Raw genomic sequence first — 20,505 nt, 5'->3', positions numbered from 1 at the left:
CAAAATGAAAACCTTGATACTAATGTTAAATTACTAGAATGGTTTGCAAATAAATATCAAATGAAGGTTCTTGAGAAGATATCTAGTGAGATAGCACTATCACAAGTGGAACTAGCTAAGAAGGTAGAAAAAGTGAAAATAGTACTTGAGAACATATTATCATTATACTCCAAACAATCTAAATCTTCATATTTCACACAAGAGACTAGCCAAAGAATATTGAGATTGGAGAGGAACCTTAAGATATCAAGCACACAACTACCTAAGGATCTAGGTCAAAGTGAGAAGTATTTTTCCACAATGCTTCACACTCAAAAGGAGTTAGTTGTATTAACAAAAAAAAAGGCTAATGTTGAGGCCAAACTAATACAAATTCAGTCTGCAATCACCCCACATCTAGAAGTACTACATAAAGAAGTAGCTTATGCAAAAAAAAATTTGAACAAAGATCTATATCTTTGTACATTAGAAGGCCTAGTACTTATTATAATAGAGATAGCTATCTAGCTCAAAGCATTGGACATTAACTTAGACAATTGGGATGCTTCCGTGAAGATGATAATGGAGATAAATAAAACATTATTTGCTAGATATTCCATTCATTCTTAGGACCCTTTGACATAAGTGTCAAAAATGGAGGAGATATAATAAAGATAGGAGATAATGCATTATGTAGATAAAGGTGGAGATGATATAATAAAGATAGGAGAGATATAATTGGGGAGATAATAAATGAGATCCAAAGGAGAATGAATATCCAAAGGGGGAGATATTCAAATTTTATAAATCCAAAAGGATATCAAAAACTACAAGGAGATATGTGAAAGGGGGAGCAAGAATAAAGGGACAGTACAAACAAAGTAGATATAGACTAGAAATAGAGTAGATAGAAACAAAGGAAAAGGAATGATAAGGTAGATAATGGGAAAAACATGAGATAAATTTCACTTAAGGGAATTTTGGAAATAGAAATGGCACATCTTCTTAGGTGGAGGTACAAATTTTTGAGGTATACAGTCTTCTACAAAATTTTGAACAAGTTTTTGAAGTTTTGTACATGTGCTAAACAAGATGTATAATATACTCATAGAGATCAGATTCATAATGTCTAGTTAAGTGTTATTTCCACTCATGTCAAAGAGGGAGATTTTTGGTCTCAAATTGGTTTTGACAATTAAGTATCAACACAGTTAACCTATTTCTAAATTGATACTGAGTATAATACATATGTCAAGCTACAGTATGTGTTGAGTCAAAAATTCAACAAGTTTCGAGCAAGAGTCAAGTGCCAAGTGATAAGTGATGCTGAGTCACTATAGGTGCCAAGTAGATTATTGATCCCGAATGAGATAGAGCTACTATAGGAGTTGAGTGAGACATAACTCCTATACGTGTCAAGCATCAACAATTAGTAAGTGTCGAGTAACATATAATCAACATATGACTTTGTGCATTCACAAATTTATATTTAAACCATTTTTTATTCATCTTAGGATGAATCTCAAAGGATCTTAAAGATGAGATTGAATCTTTTACATTCCCTATGTAATCAGAATGTAGCCAATGAGAAAAATGTAGAAAGCATGCAACCAATAGGAAAAGTTGAAGAATTGAGTAAGAAAAGAAGAATTAATTTTGATTATAGATTCATACCTAACCCTAAGTCTTCAAAAAATTTTAAAAGTAGGATGAAACTCCATTATTCATGTATGAGTGAAAATTGTATGGGAGAATGCTACTGAAGTGTAGAGGGGTGTAAAGACTTAGAAAAGGAAGAACAACATTGTAGAATCTGGTTGATCAAAATAGAGCATCAGAACTCCAAGGAGAGACATATTAGATCAAGGAAGGATCAGAACAAAGAGAGCAAAATGAGGATATGGAATCAGAAAATGAAGATTGCAAGTCATTAGATGAGGACTTTCTAATTATTTCTATCCATTTATTAGGAATTAAAATCCTATGATGATTGGTTGGTCTAATAGACATGTTGTAAGCCTTTCAACAATGTGCTAAATCCTTTAACCAGGTTACTTTTAATAGAGTGTAAAGCCTTTAACAAGGTAGGCCTTTCATAAGGAAAATCATTGGAAGTGGTCAAAATTTGTAACCTTAAATAGTTACATACTGCTATAGTGATAATTTGTGGATGTCATCCCCACCCCAGTTTTACCTTCTCATTTTGGAGGGTTTTTGGGTGACCAAAATATTGTGTTAACTATTTTCATGCATTTCTTTATGTCAAGTAAATATGTTAGATGCATATGAATGATCTCAGGTAAAAGTTTTAAAAGTTAAAAGTTAGTTTCTTCTGATTCACCACCTGCCCCCCCTAGAAGTAAACCTTTCTACTTTTAAATTCCAACAACTTCAAGCTATTCTATATCTTCCTCATCCATATCACTTTCACTAGACACATACTTTAACTTTTTCTTCTTCTTTTCATTAGGATCCTTCAATGACACCTTAGTTTTGAAAGTAAATTCAATATTCTTAGGTTTTTAATTATCAAAGGTAAATAGCTCAAAAGTAGTGAGTCTACTTACCAAATCTTCAAGTGATAGATCATTTCTTGGTATACATCTCAGCTCTTGAATTGTAGAAACTCTAATAGAATATATAGAAAATAGTATTCTTAAAACTTTACTTAGTGTAGTATCATCATCTATTTTACCATTATCTCCTCTTATTGCATTAACAAATTATTTTATCCATGCAGCATATTGAGCAATATTTTCGCCTTCTTCCATTCTCATATCATCAAACTTACCTCCGAGACTTTCAACTTTAGCTCTAAAAACATTATTGTCTCCTCCATTGATGACAACTAATGCATCTCACATTTTCTTTGCACTATCAAGACCTTTAATATAATCAAATTCAACATAACTTAGGGTAGAAGTAATGTCCAACATTTTTTTGTTATGTTCTTTCATCTTTTTCATATCCTTAGCTATTTGGGTTCCAACAAGCTCAACATACTCAGTGGTAATGGTAGATTGTACATGATCTCCTAGTCCTCTAAGGTGTAGGTTCATTAAACATTTCCATGTAGGAAAGTTATCTCTATTAAGCTTGGGTACGTCACTTTTTGAAATCTTTATATTTATGCTTCTAGTACCTTCAAACTAGTCCTCTTAAGCAGATGGCTCTAATACCAATATTTGAAATACTTTTAGAATAACTAAGAGGGGGGTGAATTAGTTATCTAAGGTCCAAAAATGTAAATAAAATTTCTCTAAACTTAGTGAATCCATAAAACATTTATCTTCATACATGCATCCATAAGATTATGCACTCAGTTAAAACTCGTAGGTTACTATCAAATCAACTTTTAGAAATGTAAACATGAAACATAAAAAATTCATTAACACACTTGATATAATGATTTACATGGTGTTGGTGTTTAAAACTACTCAACAACAAAATGCTCAATATCAAAGTGATAATACTAACATAACCTAAGTATTAGCTACTTCCTATTAACAATTACATGTGCAAAACACTTGGACCCAACTTCAACAAAACCAAAAATAGTTTTCTACACTTTAGACTTTGCAAAACCAAGGTGTCTATACCTAAGGTATGATTCAAGGGCTAAATCATGTAAGAAAATTATCTTAGTTTCATTGTAATTCTCATCTTTTATCTTCAAACACATACACATTTCATCCAATTCTTTAATAATTTTAGGTTTATATACATCCCTCATAAGTAGATCAAGTCATAATTCTACTAGGGTTTACAAATGTTTCTAGAAATAGAAGCTACCTAAGGCTTAGAAAATAGATATAAATGAGTGGTGACCAGCATTAATAACTTTCAACAAAATGGAATTAAAATGATTTTGATTTTATACTTGATTTGATATGCAATGGTAGAATTTACTCTCTCTCACTTCTGACTTATGTGACTAGTGCCTTATCCATTGGGCAAAAGATTGACTATTGGTGAGAGATCTAATTCAAATAAATTGTAAATGAATCTATCAATTGTAATCACCCATTTCCATTCTTATTAACTATACATCTCATAAAATTATAAACTCTATAGATCTACTAAAGCATTTACTTGATTCCTTGAATTAAAAGCAATAACAAAACCAACATACAAGCCATCTAGACAACATTCAATCAATTAAACCTTATTCAAATGACTTCAAAGTAAGAAAACTCATAAAATGGAGACAAAAATTGGTGACATAGATTTGATGCAAATAACCCTTTGTATTATCCTTTTAGATGACTAATACAATGAACAATAGAAACTCAATGAGAAGCCTAGAATATCTTGTTGCTTCTATCATTGCTATATAGTATCAAAAAGTACACAATTGAAAATAATATCAAAACAACTACATACTATTGGACTGACTATAATTTTCTTGAGAGAAACAAAAAAATTTTACAAGCCATTCAGACCCCTCATTATGCCTTGAAAACTCATTTATATAAGCATGATTTGCAACAAGCAAAGGGAAATTGTGACTGAAAGGTGTCCTTTTACAATGATGAATAGAACAAAATTTTCAAAATATCTTTGAATCATAACATAAAAAGAAAAAGGTGAAAACAATTTCCACACAATGACCTCTCTTTTGGTTGGCCACTCACATGTCTTGATTTTTGTCAACTCACCAACAAACTTTTGCCACCTAACATCTATAATTACTTTTCCCTGTGTTATGAACCTATTCATTTTAGTTTCAATTTTGAACAGAGTATCAATGAGTTCATTGAAAGAAAAATAATCAATATCACCTTCAAAAATGGATGTCACCTATGGCAAACTTGCAATGTGGTCAAAAGAACCAGACCACTCATTCCAATCTTTCACTTGGCCATCAGAATTAATGATTGAAAGAACTAAAAAATAAAAACACGTTGACCAACACTTTTATCTTATTCTGAATAATTTTTAATTTTCCTATAAAGAATTGCAGCAAATCTTTTACTTTTTCCAAGCCCTCCTTGACACCAATGACCTTATAAGGAAGGTCTAGTTTCTTGGCTAGTAAAGGCATCAATCTATCAAAAAATTGCATGCAAGGTCCCCATTGCTAGAAAATAGTGTCAAGCCAATGTATAGCATCCTTACATATTTGTTTAGTAGCCTATAAGTTGGTAAATTCATCATGTGCATCTTGAGATTTCCTCTTCAAGATGCTTACCATGTGATTTAGCATGTTCTTCACTACATCCCTTTTTGGTGCATTATCAAAATGAGATACCTCTGCCTCCACACTTACATAGGCACTGGCACTGTCACCCCTATGGGTATATCTTCTATTTGGGCTTCTTTTTCCATAGTGTGCCTCAACTCTTCCACATTCCTTTATGCATGCTATGCCTTTGGTGTAGACTTGAGTTGGTCTTTTAGGGATGCCACTTCTACTCCTAAGCTCTATATTTTTCCCTCCAACTCTTCTATCTTTTGTTTTTTCACATAGCTAGTCTTTATCTCTTCCTCATACAAATTTGTCACATCTAAACACACATTATGTGTAGGAGCAAGCCTATCTTTAGTTTGATCCACCTTTGCCTCATTCATAAGTGCAACTTGTTTAACTAGGTTGGATATCTCTTTGTTAGTGGTGTTTTCTAGTGTCCAGACAATAATGTTTCCCTGAATAGTCTCCTTTATATCCATCATTTTGGGTTTCCTAGTATCACGGGCAACACTCTATACAACTATGACCTTTGTATTTATGCTAAAACTTGATCCTCTCTTCAAGCCTTCACTACTGCTAGCTTCATAACTAATTACCTTATATTTCCTTCTAATTTGGTCAAGAATAAAGGATTTCTCTATATCTCATCATAGCACTAAAATCATGCAACTTCTATGAACCAAGTCCCTAGCTTTTGTAGGAGTCATAGTTTCATTATCTAGATCATAGGCCAATAGTTTGTCCACCAATTCCTTATCCTTCTCAGGATCCTCTCTTAGCATGAGGCTCAATGTGCACTCATTTTACTTAATTTTATATAAAAATCTTTAAAATTTTGATGATTTGATAAAATCATCATCCTCCATGAATTTCTCAGATTGGATGAGTTTATCATCCAATTTGGAGGCTACAATCTAAAAATCACTTAAGGCTCTTCTTGCCTCTATAACCTTTTGCTACAAGTAGTTTTTCCTAATATCATCAAAATATTGATCATTTCCTAGCATGAACTATAGGGCCCTCCTCACCACCCTTTCTAGGATATGCATTGTCTTCTACCTTTTGTTTCCTTTGGCCACTCATGTGGAAGATGATGGTTGCTCTTCCTCATCAACATCAATCTCTAATTGAACATCAAGCTTAGGGGATTCTCTATTTATCGTTGCCTCCTCTCCCTCTAGCTCATTTTGCATTTGGGCCATGATATGGTAAAATTTTTCAACCACTTTCCTTAAATTTCTAGGATATTGAATGCCAGTGTAAAAACCCTTGAAATCTAGGATAGTCCTCTTTAAGGCCTCTTCTACTTTTTTTATTTCTCCATATTTCCCTAGTAGCTCATCAGCCTCCCCTATTGCTACTATATTAGAAATTAAATATTCTATAGGGATTGCTTTGTTGGGAGGTAGAATTTAACCCCTAATGGCTTTGACCTCATTCATTATATAGTTCTTTAGGTCATACATTCTATAAATTCCATTAGCAAAGTTATACTAACCTAGGTACTCACTTAATACTTCTACAGACAAATGTGGTTTTGTGTAGGGAAGGAGGAATCATTTCTTTGTTCATTAATAAAAATTGCCAAATAATTCAACAATAACTAATCTAGGAGGAAGCTATTTAGGCAATAAATGGGGTGGTTGTGGTCAGACTCTCATCAATGTGCACTCCTTAAACAAAAATATATCACCCCAATTGTGATCTAATTTCAGTCTCTCATTTAAAAAAGGAAGGTCTAAGTAATATTTTTAGAATATTGGGGGCCCTAAAGAAGGTATGATATACCTTCCTCATGATAACAGAACTCAACAAATTGAAAAATACTATTGCATTTGAATTTAATGAAAGTTCTTATCCCAAATGCGAGTCCATAATTGCACAGGAAACTCACCAAATTCATTAGAAGTTTGATCAATGAAATTTGGACTGATGTTGCCAATGTTCTTGTACAAGATTAGATACATGAGCAATGAATAGTGGTGGAATTTGAAATCCTTCAATTCTCCCTTCTTAGCATTCAAAATTTGATGGTGCATGCTATCCATGATGAATCTTGTATAATTATATTTTGTGTTGTGGAAAGGGTCTTGTATGTCACAAGCTATTAGAAGCAATGAACCATAGACACAATCCTCTACCCCATCACTTCCCAAAACCTTGTGTAATCCATACACTATATTCTTGAAGTAATTTTTTAATCTACTTAATGGAAAGTGAACCTCTACTTTCTTTAGAATCTACCCCACCTTTTTGACATTGTAAGGGATGTGGGGTAACATTACATGGTTCAAATAATAAGTTTTATTCCTCCCAAATTTACCTTTTAAGTCATCAATATCAATAGGCACATCCATTCGCCCTTCCAAACCAAAAGCTTCTATAAAAGAAGCTATATCAAGTGTGCATAGAATACTCCCATTGTGCCTATGGAATGGCCTTGTGACTAGATCATAAGAATTTATCAAAGCCTTCAATAGGTCCATATTAATAAATACCTCAAGAAATATCAATTTTGCAATATTTCTATTTCATAGGTTGCACACTAGCACATTTTCTATTCTGTTCTGATAGAAGTACAAAAATGAATTAAAACCATCAACCTTAGGGAATTTTACATCCTTGCATAGGAAGTAAGGGTCTTTGAAAACATGGTCATTTGATTAAATTGCATTGGATGACCTTGGAATAATTTTTAACTAGTCCTCTGTGTGGCGCTTGTTTGACTTTCTAACACTTGATTTCCTCTTTGTTTTTACTACACCTTTCTTCTTTTTTCCTTCAACTATAACCTCTATGACATCATCACCCTCATCTTCAACTTCTACTTCTTTTGTAGGAACCTCTTCAACTTTGATGTCAACTATTTTTTCTACAAACTTACAACTCAACTCTTGCAACAAAAGCACAAAAAAGATAGCTTGAATTTTTTAGAATATAAACACAAGTTGTTCGAAATAGAAAATACTCTGATCACTCAATCAAACCTTTATAGTTTAATTATGAAATCTACTGGATTTAATAAATTCCACATGCATGAGTTTTAATACCACCTTTGTAGGATGTCAACAAATAATATCAATCATGTAATTTGATTCTAGGGTACTTCTCTATGTTTTATTTTAGTTGGCCATGGTGAATTTTTCCTTTCTTCTTAACTAGCATGACACCTTAGCCACTCTCTTTTTCAAAATTTTTCTTCTATTTATATGTTCAGTCACAGCCCTTCAATCTTTGTAACCCCAGAGTTACAAGTAGCAAACCTTTATGTATGTCTAGTGATGATTTAGAAAAATCTGAGTGTAGAAGTGTTAGGGTTCTTAAAGCATGGCTTTGCAATTCCTTTTACATTCTTACACAACCCCTTTTACTATAATATCTCAAACCCTCTTAACATGCCTCTCTGTGCTTACACTTCAACACATCTCATACTAGTATAAAGAATTTGTTACACTTTTATTCTACCTTTTATGCTCCTATGCATGCTTAAATTTTTGAAGCATCATTATGCTTTGCAAATCCATCCTCCAGTCATAAACTTGAAGCCATTTCCCCATAGCATCATAATACCCTTTGCCTTTATTTTATTTTCCTTTATACCCAGACATGTTACCTTATTCTTGTAGCATCAAGAAACCTTTACAGTCTACCCCTATTCTTATGTTTCATCCCTTTTGTAGCATCGTAAAGCACTCATCTCATTACCCATTTACCTTTTATACTCATATGTTGAAACAAATCTCATATCCATAGAGAATGAGATGAAACACCTCTTTGTCCACATGGTATCCTTGCAATTAAGAGTGGAATGAAATTTTTTCCTTTTCAACAAATCAATGACCTAGATAAGATCTTAGAAAAATAGAAAAAAATCACCATTTGTTTAAGCACATGCAAAATGAAAGATCTAATTTATTCTCCATGCGAACGGGGCCAATCTATCATCTTTGACATGTCATCATTCGATTTGTTCTTCTCAAGGCCCAAGTGACACTTCATCAAGTCCCACACAACACGTTCCTTTGTATGACATCACTTTACGATTGTTCGCAAGCGAGAACAATGAAGGCTCGTAGAACCAAAGTGATACACCCTTCCACTCATCTGCTCAATTCCTTACTCCTATCCCCATAAAATAAAAAATGGTCAATTTTAAAAACATATTATACTCATACACTTAAAAGGAAAACATATGACCAGAAACATCTGAATGAATAGCTCTTGTTGATATAGTTTAACTCATCACTGTAGAACTATAAGAAAATCTTACAAAGTATGGAAATCCTTTATGCTTGTCTTCCCAATGATCAATCATATGATCAGAAAACCCTAAAGTGTACCACTCTGCTATTATGAGATACACAACCATATACTTGTAAACAATGAATTCATTTACACCCTTACACCAATCAAGAGAACGTATTCATGGAGATAGAAGCAAAAAAGAACTTTGCTCTTACAGGAAGCCCAAATTTTGTAAGACTATAAAAGTAAGAAACTTAGGCATTTTGCAAACCCTTTTGAAAATTTGAAGATAACCTAGGGTTTTAACACAATTAGGGCATTTTAATGAAAGTGTTGATGACAAACCTTGAGAATTTAATAAAATTAAAATAGTATAATGATTATTTCATGGGTAACACAAAATTTTGAAAACTTATAAAAAAGAAACTCTAACCTTCAAGACATAGGGATTACATGATTTTTTGCACATATTTTTGAAACTTTTTTGCACTATAAAAAGTAGACCATCAATGGCTCTATCTGGGGATGATAGACTACTTGAGTCTATGCAAGAATTCAGAATCTATGGTAGAGCAGACCACATGCTTAATAGAGTAATGGAAACTTCTTTAGAGAGCACAAGAACAAAATAACAAACAAAATAGGGAACCAGAATATACAAGAAATTTATAGGGATTTACAAAATATACATAATGTACAAGGACACTAGACACCCTAAAACTACTATTCATCAAACATAAATACTTTTAGGAAAAGTATCTCTTCAAGAATTGTCCATGAATTGGTAATTCAAAATATGAATCTTCACCATTTATATCACAAATGTTGTATGGGTCAAGCTAGATGGGTTCAAATTTGCCATGCTTTCCTTTATCTTCCATTCTAGCATTCCACATCAACACCATATCACCTATTTCAAATTTTCTCTCAATGGCCCTTTTGTCATACAAATGCTTCACCTATGACTATAACTTGAAATTTTGAATAGAAGAATCTCTCCTTGCTTCTTCTAATTGTACAATATCATCTATCTTGAGTTGCATCTCATCCATGATATCTTCTTCATAAAGTTGAACAAACTTGTACATTTTCTTTAAATTATTCTATAGAAGTCTAGCTTGTATACCATAGACCAAATCAACAGGAAAAATCCAATGGCCTATTTCATAGTAACCCTATTAGCCCATAGAGCTAATGAAAAATTTGAATCGCAGGCCTTCTTTTTCTCTCCTAAAATTCTCTTAATGATTTTCAATATACTTGTATTGCTTGATTTTGCCTGACCATTCCCTTGGGGATGATAGAGTGATGAAGCATATTCTATAATGCTGTACTTTTTACAAAAATTCTAATATTCCCTAGGTCTAAAACACATAGCATTATCAGTTACAATCTTATGTGGGCATCCAAACTTGGTCACAATATTATTTAGAATGAAATTAATCACTACTTTACTTGTTGTAGTCTTAGTAGGAATTGCTTCAACTCATTTAGTGAAGTAATTAGTAGCCACCAGGATCCAAGAATGTCCACCACTAGACTTATCTAAAACCTCACCAATCAAATCAATTCCCCATTGTTGGCATGGTGTGTGCACTTCAACACGTCTTAATGGTAAACTCCTCCAAAAAATAAAATTTTCACTAGACCTTTGACAAGCATCACATATCTTCACAAACTCATGAGCATCTCTAAAAAGTGTTGGCCATCAAAAATTGGCCCTAAAAATTTTATGAGCAATGGTCTTAGCCATATAATGACCCCCACACACACCTTCATGCATTTCACCTAATATCCATTTAGACTTGATTTCATCTAGACACTTCAAAAGGACCCCTTCCATTCTCCACCAAAATTTCCTTTGCACTATAACATATCTTATAGCTTGCAACTTTAGAGATCTTTTTTGGTTGTCGATTAATCCTAGTGGGGATTTCATACTCTGCAAGTAATAAATCACATCTCTATACTAGTCAAAAGTATCCATCACATGAAGATTATCCCTAAAAACATCATCAAGTTGATTGATTTGGTTAGCCTCTAAATTGGCTTCTTCCATTAATTTGGCTAGGCCTTGACCTCTAACCAGTTTGGTGATCTGAATATCAATGTTAAATTCTTGTATTTTGTTAATCCACATACATCTTCTACCAAATACCTCTTGTTGTGAAAAGATGTCCTTTACAATAGCAATAGGAAAAAATGTAATAAAAATAGCTCCCATTAGGTAATACCTAAATCATTTACCCCTTTTACCAGTGCATATTCTTTTTTTTCATTTATATCATACTTGAGTTCTACTACCTACAAAGATTTGCTAAAAAATGCAATGGGCTGCTCATAACCTTCCTCATTTTTCTATAACAGTACTACACCAACAATGTGAAATGAAGAAAAAGAAATTATATGCATTGGCTCATCATAATTAGGTGCTCTAAGAATAGGAGCATCCTTAAAAGCTTGCTTGATCTTTTGGAATGCAATGCTAGGCTCACCATCCCATTTTATCTCAGATCCTTTCTTTAACATTCTTGATATAGGCCTACTAATCTCTAAAAATTTAGTCACAAATCTTTTGAGAAAGTTAATCTACCAAAAAAATGACTGAATCCCTTTAACACTTTTAGGTTTCTAAACTTTTTCTATTGCTTCTACCCTGTTAGGCTCAATCCTCACTCCATGCTAACCAACTAGATGCCCTAACAACTTTCCTTTAGTAACACCAAAATTGCATTTCCTTGGATTTAAAGGGATACCATATTTAAAGGCCCTGATGAATACCTTTTCTACATGCATTCAATAATCATTCTCATCCATAGAATAAGAAAATAGATCATCTTGATATACAACCAAAAATTTATAAATAATATCAGCAAAAGCCACATCCATAGCCCTTTGAAAAGTAGCCTCAACATTAGTAAGACCAAAAGGCATCCTAACATACACATAAGTATCCCATGGAGTAGTAAAGATAGTCTTAAATTGTTTTGATTTCTTAACAACCACTTGATTATAACCTAAGAATTCATCCATCATAGACATAAGTTCAAAACCAATGACCCTTTACAACATAGCTTCCATATTTGGAAATCCATAATTATCCTTCAATGAAGATATATTAAGATTCTTGAAATCAACATATAACCTTATGTGTCCATTTTTCTTCCTAATAGGGACTAAATTGGACACCCATGACAAATGTTTAATAGGCTTTATGATTCCTGCATCTCTTAACTTGATTAGTTCCTGTTGTATTTTAAGAGTCAAAATTGGATTTATTAGCCTTTGTTTCTACCTAAAAGTTTAGGATTTGGTTTCAAAGGGATCTTATGCTGAAAAAGATCTTCCCTATAAGCTTTTAGGTCATCATATGACCATGCAAAATTTATATACTTAGAAAATCTATCAAGTCATGCCTAATTTTAGGAGACAATTTCTTACCAATATATACCTTTTTAGGTGTTTTCTTAGTTCTCAAATTTACCTCCTCCAGACCTTTAGCATCATACTTATTAGCATCAACTTGTGACCTATCTTGGTTGTTAAAAATAGTTTCTAAAACAACTAAACCCTTTGGGATTTTTTTTATGTTTAATTGCACAAGTTCTTGCCCAAAAATAGTATCTTTTTCATTCAAATTCTCTACATAGGTTGCACAATCAATTTCTTGTCCTAACAACATATTCTCATAGTTCAAAAATCTCAAAATATCCTTGTCATCTTCAAATACTTGTACATTCTAGATATTATCAAGAACATAAGGTCTAGTTTGAGTCTTAATTTTTGCTATACCAAAAAATATAATATCATTAGGTTTTATTGCTATATTTGCTAGTAAGTCTGCCATATTGTTATTAGTCCTATCTTTCCAAATTATCCCAAATGCATCAAAATATTCAATCATATCCCATACAACATTTCTATATTGTTTTAATCTTTAATTTTTTGATACATAAGTATTCCTTACTTGGGACACAACTAATTCAAAATCTCTTATAACATGCAAATACTCTATCCCATGCTTGTGAGCTAATCTGAATCCTAATAGTGGGTAAAGGCACAAGCCCGTGTCACCTTTTATAAAGAAATGGGATATCAGAATATGATAGCACAACATTAATGATGAAAAAATTGGTATTTGTGTTTAAACTATGAAGATGATGCAAATTGATGAAATGTGTAGAATTGGATGAATTTTATGCCTATAATTTTTATTATTTTTTTGTGTAAGAATTTATTCATTTTATTTTATTTTGAATTCCATTTTTTTAATGTAAAAAATATAGCATGTAGTTCCCATCAAACAAGTATATTCAAATCATCTTTTTTTTGTTCTAATTTGAAAATATCTTATAGATGACATGTATAGCTAGTGAACAAAAAAAGAAATAATTGTTTTTGATGTATATTTTCTTTGTTATAAGTACTCAAGTTTGACCTTATTAGAACCCAACAATTTTTTCCTCCCTTCAAAATTTCCGTATCAAATCTATACCTTCTTGAAAAAAATTACATATTCGTGAAGAGGATTCTCTCCTCTAGAGATAAATATCATTTTCCATTTTTTTTGATATGATTTACTATTTTTTTCCCTATTCTGAGGGAACATCTTCTGAAATTTTGAAATATTGACTTATAATATTTTGAGATTATAACATATTATAATTAATCAAAACACTCAAAAATTTATATAATGATGATATTAAATCTAAGATCTATAAAAGGGTATTTTTAGTTTTGAAAAAAAAATTGAATTTTGATAGAGAAATGAGATTTGACCAAAATAGGTTTTCATATCATAAATGGTGACACAGATTTGTGATTTTACCCTAGCAAAGCCTCATATTTTGTTATATTGTTGGTACAAGGGAAACTCAATGTAAAAGATAATTTGTATGTTACTCATGGTGGAGATATCAACAAAATACCTACACAAAATCCATTATTACAACATGCAACATCAAAAAACATAGTCCATAAATCACCTTTGTTTGTCTTTGTGTTAGCTTCTACTTCCATCTGAGAGTTATGCTTGGATTTCTTCAAACCCAAAACCTTAGCTTAGAATGCATTGATATCTATATCCACAAATTTTTTCGTATCATCCTCTATGTCTACTTCTATCATATACACTTTTAGGTTTCCTATTTACTTTTATGAAATTCCTGTCAATGTTGAAAGTAGCAAATGATAAATCACACTATAGACTGCTACCCATGGTAGCACTCCACTTTCTAGATAACAACATGCCATACTAGGGTAGAATATCAACAACCAACACACTCATAGTAAGTTCTTTGTTAGGACAAGCTATTAATCTATATGGTAAAAAGTTAATAGTACCTAGTACTATCACTTCACTTTTATCCATAGCAAAACATCTTCCTTGAGTAGTATCTACCTTCAGGCCTAATTCCTTCATTATTTCAAAATGCATCATAGTATTGAAAGCACTAGAATCAATCATGTAAATTTTTACTATTTTATCATTTACTAAAATACTCAAGAAAAATGGCTCAACATTTCCCAAACATTGATTTACAGAGTTGTCCAAAAAAATCTAAGGAATTTGAGACACAACTACTTTAGCTTCTTTGTTCTTCACCTTTTCTTTACTACTTTCCTTGGGATTGTGATTTTCATTACACTCATGTCTCACCTTCATATCAGTATATCCCAACCATGCTATATCTCCATTTCTATATTTAGGAATTCTTAATAATTTAGATAAAGGGACTTTGATAGTGGTTTCTGATAACACAGTACTCATATCTATAGAAGAATCAGATGAGCCATCAATAACCATATTCATTTTATCATGATGTTTATCCAAAATGTTTACAACACCATTAGGAGCATTATTTGGGGACTCACAAACCTTGGGATTATCCACCCTCTTTGGTTCCCATTTCTTATTGGTAATTTTACCCTTCTCAGTAGGGTTTTCTTTAAGCTTCAAAGCTCCCCCTTTTTTAAGATTAACTCCTTTTATAAAAAAACCAACCACCTTGTCATTACCCTCTTCATGAGACATGTTTCTAGTCTATACTTTAGCTATCATGTTGGTAGTAATTTGATCAATCTCTTCCCTAGAGGGCTTCCTTAATGTCACTTCTTCTTTAGCACTTACCATGTTACACATTGACTTCAACCTCACTCTCATCAGAAAAGACTTGCTATTGCATTTCATTCTAAAACTTCTTTTGCACATTTACATCTTTTTCATAATCTTCAAAATTGAAATAATCATAGTGTGACTCAAACATGTTACATCATACATCATCATTGTTTTTTGCATGTTCTTGACATTTTTCTACTGCAGTCTAATTTCTAGAGAAGGACAAGGCTATTGCACAAGATTTAGGGGCATGGGGTGATTGACACACAAAGCACCATGTAGGTTCAACAATGAACTTAGGATCATCCACCAAATTTATAGAGTTTTTGGATAAGGGATTAGGGGTGACCTTGTTGCTGGTATTCTTGGGGGCAGGGACATCAAGTTGACCAACTTTCTAGGTGGTGTTACAAGGGAAATTGTGCAACCTATTATGTCTATTAAAATTTTATTAGTAAGGGACCCTATTTAACCTTATTTCCAAACAGCCTAGGATCATCTATTTTTTTTTCCAATGTCCTTGAAATTCTCAAGTTATTCTCTACATTTATAGCAATTCTAAAGCATCTCTTAAAGTCTTAGGTTCTTTATCCCTAAGTAGGTATGCCATTTTTTCATCAAAAGTATTCAAGTAGGTAATCAAACATATTTTGTAATCAACTCATATAGCTTACATGATTTTGTACATCCTTTTTTGGAATACGTTATTGAATTCAGTGATAGACTCATTAGGTAACCTCTTAATATTACTAAATTCACTTAGGATATAGCTTTAATTCTACTTGTTACCCTATTGCTCTTTGAAATAGTACTCAATATCTTTCCAATCAACAATAGATAATTCAAGAAGTCTCTTGAACCATTCTCTAGCATCTTTAGTTAGTGATTGAACAAACAACTTCATAATAACATCTTCATCCTTAGTCTTATAATCACTCATCATATCAAGAAAACTTCTCAAGTGATCCTCACAAGTGATAGTGTTATTCCTAGAAAATTTAGGCATCCTTTTCCTTATTTCTTGTGGGATGGATTAGGGTAACTAGGGATTCCATCAAAACACATTTTCCTATAACCTCCTAATTGGATAGGTCTCCTTTGTAAATCAATCTTAGGATAATGGTCTATATCTCTCTTAGTATTATCCATAGTATTACTAGTGCTAGCATCACCAAAAAATTTGTTAAGATCTACTTTATGTGAAAATGAAGATAAGAAAGAAACAGGTACCTTAGTAGTGTTTTGATTTACATCATTATATCCACCATCAGCTTTAGGCATAACTATAGACTACCACCTAGCATTTTCTAAGAATTTAATCTTGTTGTTTATTTCAGCTATGGTTGCTTCATTTTTTGAAATTTTTAACCTCTTAACCAAAGCATCCTTTTCTTTCCTTTTCTTCTCCAACTCGGTATTAGAAGGTGACATGGAATCATGGATTTGAACAATCTTTGTTGGTTCCTTAATCTTAACACAAATCTCCTTCTATTTTTCTTTATCCTTGACATCAATAGCATTCACTATATCTTTTGGTTTATTTTTGTTAACTTCTAGAGCACTATAGTTCTTAATTTGTTGTATTAAAAGTCCTTCTAGATTCATATTCTGATTTTCCAACAACTTTTGTTGTTGTATCTTAAGTTGTTCAAGTGGACCTATAATCTTTGGTTGCCATGCATTGGTTGCTATTTCATTTTTCTTCTTTAGGGCAGCAATTAGCCTAAGTAATGTCTACTTTTCTTCAAAGGCTTTTATAATCCTTTCTTCCCTCTCCTTTTGCAATTTCTTATTTATGGCTTCTTCCTTAGCAAGCTACACTCCTAGGACCTCAATCACACTAGGATCAGGGATAGTAAACTTAGAACTAACAATTTTTTCATCATTAAAACTCTCAAGATCTAAGTGATTTGGTCCTACTTCTTCTTGATAATAATTAGAGAGGAAAGGGTTTGTACTTCATTTAAAAAGATTATTGCTATTTCTTTTGTCTAAATTGGGTGTATTGTACTACCTAACAATTTCTTGACATATTACTTTGGGGGTACTAAAAAATTCATCACATGATAGTCCAGGATGGGATCTAAAACTTTGGCAAGATGACTCCCTTTCCACAATAGAAAAATGAGTATTTTGTCCCCTTATTACTTGTTCTTGGGGATGGTCTTCTCTATGCATCTGAGACCTTTTCATAGCCCAATTATGTTTTCCCCTAGGAGGGAGATCAGTTTGTAATTTAATTCCTAGGTTTTTCTTCACATTTTCCCATATGTTCTTATATTCCATGATTTGAGAGAACAAACTTCTAAATATTGACACTAGTTAAAACTTTACGAGTCACCACCCACCTATTAGAATGAGAAAAGTTGCTGAATAGATCTCAATTGCTTCACTAATGATCTTAGAAAAAATTCAAATAACCCTCAAAACTATAGAAAATTTCACGTGAAAATGCCTATCTTAGACTCTACCCAAGGGAAACATAGATCATAAATGACACACTACTTTATGACAACATAAAGTGTTGATCCCTAGTAGAGTCACCATCTTGTTGGTGTTTAAAACTACTAAACAACAAAATTCTCAATATCAAAGTGATAATACTCAAATAACCTAAGGATTAGCTACTTCTTATTAACAATTACATGTGCAAACCACTTGGACCCTACTTCAACAAAACCAAGAATGGCTTTCTACTCTTTAGGCTCTGCAAAACCAAGGTGGGTAAACCTAAGGGATGATTCAAGTGCTAACTGATGTATGAAAATTACCTTAGTTTCATTTTGATTCTCATCTTTTATCTTCAAACACATACACAGTTCATCAAATTCTTTAATATTTTTAGGTTTATATGCATCCCTCATAAGTAGATTTGGTCATAATTCTCCTAGGGTTTACAATTTTTTTTGGAAACAGTAGCTACCTAAGACTCATAAACTAAATATAAATGATTAGTGACTAGAATTTATAACTTTGAACAAAATGGAATGAAAATGATTTTGATTTTATAATTAATTTGATATGCAATGGTAGAATTTACTCTCTCTCACTTCTGACTTAGGTGACCAGTGCCTTATCCATTGGGAAAAATATTGACTACTAGGGGGAGATCTAATTCAACTAACCTGTTAATGAATCTATCAATTGTAATAATCCATTTTCTTTTTTATGAACTATCCATTTCATCAACTTATAAACTCTACCAATCTACTAAAGCATTTACTTAATTCCTTGAATTAAAAGCAACAAAAAAACTAGCATACAACCCATCCAAACTACATTCAATCAATTAAACCTTATTCAAATGAATTCAAAGTAAACAAACTCATAAAATAGAGACAAAAATTGATGACATAGATGTGATGCAAATACCCCTTTGTATTATCCTTTTAGATGACTAATACAATGGCCAATAGAAACTCAATGAGAGGCCTAGAATATCTTGTTGATTCTATCATTTCAATATAGTATTAGAAAGTACACAATTGAAAGTAAACTCAAAACAACTACATGTTACTAGACCAACTATACTTTTCTTGAGATAAACAAAAAAAATTACAATCCATTTGGATCCCTCACAATGCCTTGAAAACTCATTTATATAAGCATGAGTTGTAACAAGAAAAGGGAAATTGTGACTAATAGTTGTCCTTTTATAATGAGGAATACAAAAAACTTTTCAAAATATCATTGAATCATAACATAAAAAGAAAAAGGTGAAAATAGTTGCACAGGATAGCTGGAGCATCAAATCTTCAATTTTGTCTTTTCCTCTAACTAGCTCCTGTTGGTAAAGCTTTTTATCTCTGCAATTGCCTCCCACACAATGACCTCTCTTTTGGTTGGCCACTCACATGTCTTGATTTTTTTCAACTCACCAATAGACTTTTGCCACCTAGCATCTGTGATTACTTTTCCCTCTATTATGAACCTATTCATTTTAGTTTCAATTTTGAATAGAGTATTAATGAGGTCATTGAAAGAAAACTCATTAGTATCACCTTCAAAAATGAATGTCACCTATGGAAAACTTGCAATGTGGTCAAAAGAACCAGACCACTCATTCCATTCTTTCACTTGGCCATCAGAATTAAGGATTGAAGGAATTAAAGAATAAAACCCATTGACCAACCCTTTCATCTTATTCTGAATAATTTTTAATTTTCCTATAAAGAATTGCACAAAATATTTTACTTTGTCCATACCCTCCTTGATAGCAATGACCTTATTAGGAAGGTCTATTTTCTTGGCTAGTAAGGGTATCAATCTATCAAAAAATTACATGTAGGGTCCCCATTGGCAGAAAATAGGGTCAAGCCAACCTATAGCTTCCTTACATATTTCTTTAGTAGCCTATAAGTTGGTGAATGCATTATGTGCATCTTGCAATATCCTCTTCAAGATGCTTACCCTATGATTTAGCATGTTCATCATTACACCCCTTTTTGGTGCATTATTAGAATTAGATACCTCAGCCTACACACTTACCATAGGCACTGGCACTGGCACCCCTATGGGTATATCTTCTCTTTGGGCTTCTATTTCCACAGTGTGCCTCACATCTTTCACATTCCTTTGTGCATGCTCTACCTCTATTTTAGTCTTGAGTTGGTCTTTCAGGGATGCCACTTCTACTTCTAAGCTCTTTATTTTTCATTCCAACTCTTCTATCTTTTATTTCTGCATATATCTAGTCTTTAGCTCTTCCTCATACAACTTTCTCACCTCTAAACACTCATTATATGTAGCAACAAGCCTATCTTCTATTTTATCCAACTTTGCCTCATTTATGAGTGCAAAGTGTTTAACTAGGCTAGATATCTCTTTGCCAATGGTGTTATCTAGTGTCCACACAATCATGTTTCCCTTAGCAGTATCCTTTATATCCATCATTTTGGGTTTCTTAATATTAGGGGTGACACTCCATATAGGTAGGGTCTTTGTATCTATGCTAAAACCTAACCCTCTCTTT

General features: G+C 32.4%; 1 pseudogene; it reads right to left on the bottom strand.

Annotated features, from left to right (window-relative positions):
* The window catches only part of LOC149563891 (cysteine desulfurase 1, chloroplastic pseudogene), a 53,923-nt pseudogene extending 38,474 nt beyond the window's left edge, over positions 1-15,449 (bottom strand).
* Positions 15,450-20,505: the final 5,056 nt, after the last annotated feature.

Source organism: Cupressus sempervirens, chromosome 4 (genome assembly GCF_028749045.1).
Source record: "Cupressus sempervirens isolate cs-2001-9-10 chromosome 4, ASM2874904v1, whole genome shotgun sequence".
NCBI lineage: Eukaryota > Viridiplantae > Streptophyta > Pinopsida > Cupressales > Cupressaceae > Cupressus > Cupressus sempervirens.
This window is presented reverse-complemented; position numbering and strand designations above follow the sequence as displayed.